Source organism: Pteropus vampyrus, unplaced genomic scaffold (assembly GCF_000151845.1).
Source record: "Pteropus vampyrus isolate Shadow unplaced genomic scaffold, Pvam_2.0 Scaffold714, whole genome shotgun sequence".
NCBI lineage: Eukaryota > Metazoa > Chordata > Mammalia > Chiroptera > Pteropodidae > Pteropus > Pteropus vampyrus.
The window spans coordinates 90,667-93,091 of record NW_011889495.1 but is presented as its reverse complement, the minus strand read 5'-3'; the positions used below and the strand labels follow the sequence as shown (position 1 = coordinate 93,091).

The following is a 2,425-nucleotide window of genomic DNA, read 5'->3' as shown; positions in this document are numbered from 1 at the left end:
GGAGCAGAGCTCCCTGGATCAAGAGATGAAAGCTGTATCTTTAGGAAGCACCGAAGTTTCTCCCCTTAGGCTATTAGATGAGATAGAAAAAAATTTACATCTTGTTTCAGCCATTGTTTAAAAAAAAAAGTGGTAAAAACAAAGTGGTGGGAAGGGAATTCTAGACGAGGAAGAGGAAATGAGTTCCTTTGTCAAAAATTGCTTGTCCATATGTGTGTGGGTTTATTTCTGGGCTCTCAATTTTTTTAATATTTTTATTTTTTTATTTTTATATATTTATTTATTTTTTAGGCGAGGCAACTCTTGGTTGACCTCACAGATTGCAAGGACCTTGTTAGTTTACAATCCCTTATTTTTTTACTTTTTATTTTTTACACTACAGCACCTGTTCTTCCTAAGTAGTCTCCCATCCAAGTACTAACCAGGCCCGACCCTGCTTAGCTTCCAAGATCAGATGGGAATCGGGCTTGTTCAGGGTAGTATGGCCGTAGACTGGTCTCTCAATTCTGTTCCATTGGTCTTTGTGTCTGTTTTTCTGCCGATACCATGCCGTTTTGATTACCGTTGCTTTGTAGTATAATTTGAAGTCAGGCAGTGTGATACTTCCAGTGGTTACCAGAGGAAAAGTGGTGTGGGAGACAAGTAGAAAAGGATAAAGAGGGTCAAATATATAGTGATGGAAAGAGATTTGACTTTGGTTGGTGGATACACAATGTAATATACAGATGATGTATTATAGAATTGTATACTTGAAACCTATATAGTTTTATTAACCAATATCACCACAATAAATTTAATAAAAATTTAAAAAGAAGATATAAAAAAAGGCAGAAAACTGAAAAGCATGTCAGTAGAACAGAAACTGCAAGAGTTCAATGGTGATTGGATGGGTAGTAGGGATTGGGTGTGGAAAGTGGAAGGTTAGGAGGAGATTGTTGGAAAGGTAGGGGTTGGGTAAGGTAATGGAGGACCTGCTTGTGTGCTTCAGATTGTATTTGAAGAAATAATTCCCGCCCCAAGAAATTTCTTTGCTACTGCCAGGGGTTTGGGGGCACTAGCACTTCAGGGTCATTCAATCCAGTTTCAGGATGGGAAGTTTTCTAATCCTCTTGGATGATTTGAGGCTGGTCTGCAAGTTCATGGTAGGTTTGCTTCTAGCTTTTTCTGACTCCTAGAATGGCTTACTATGGTCCACACCCTTGACAGGCCTTAGACTCTAAGACTTTTGTCTTCCTATTCTTGAGAATCAGTCAAAACATAACTCGCTCTCTCAGCTGCCGAGTCAGGATTAATTCCCCTGATCCGGAGGCCAAAGTAGCCTAAATGCTACGCTGTCACCTTCCTGAATTTCTTCTCAGATTAGACTCTCATCACTATTTTGTTACCTACTTGATGCTTTTAAGAAGATTATAAAAATATTTTGTCCAGCATTTTGGCGGAGAATTCTTCTTAATTCCCTAGGTCTCCTTACTGGGACTGGAGATTCTGTTGAGTTGCTGGTATAAGTTCATGATAAAAACAAATCTGAAGTGGACTCTCAGCACTGCTGAACAATCCTGATACATTGGATAGTTAATTCACTTCTTTCTCTGAGATAACTAATTTAGACCCTCTTCTTTCTCTTCAAAGTTCAGCACTCTCTTCAGTCTCTTCATTCTCAGCTGGTGCTCTCAATTCTTATTCCACTGAAGTATTAGAAACAAAACGAAGAGAATGGTTTTATCTTTCCACCGTTTGTCATCATAACTGCAGCTCTACCTATGTATTTTTTCTATCCATTGGACGAAATATCTGCTCTTACTAGGGCTTCCTTATTGTTGAACCCTATCCCCTTGTGCGTACTCAGTGACTATTCTCCTGTCACTTATCCCTTTTTCATGTGTCATCTCCTTTTCTTTTCTGCATCATAAAAACATTCCCATCACATATTTAAGATGTCTCATATTAAAAACAGCAACAACAACCCTTTATTTAACTACAGCTTCCCCTTTGGCTAAGCAAAACTCCATAAAGGAGTTGTCTCTTATTTGATTCAACTTTCTTAACCTCCCATTCTCTAGTCACCAGATCTCAACAATGTTTTTCTCCCCAGCACGCTGCTGACATCTGTCATGATCGCTCTTCACCTCCATCTTGTTAAATCCAAAGGTCTTTTTACTTTTATTTTAAAATAATTTTAAATTTACAGAAAAATTGAAAGAGTAGAACAAAACCCACCCATATATTCTTCATTCAGTTTGCCAGTTGCTAAGTTTGCCATGTTGCCTTCATCATTCTCATTCTCTCTCTCCTCTCCCCTTTCTTCTCCCCACCCGCGATCCCTCCCCTTCTCTCTCTACCCGCTTCTTCTCTTGTGATACATATATCAGTCAATAGAGAGTAAGTGGCAGACATCATGCCCCTTTATCCCTAAATACTTCAGCAA

The 2,425-nt window shown here is 38.9% G+C and overlaps 1 pseudogene; it reads right to left on the bottom strand.

The window, feature by feature from the left end:
* Nucleotides 1-373: 373 nt before the first annotated feature.
* On the bottom strand, nucleotides 374-493 carry LOC111733988 (annotated as a pseudogene).
* Between the last annotated feature and the right edge of the window lie 1,932 nt (nucleotides 494-2,425).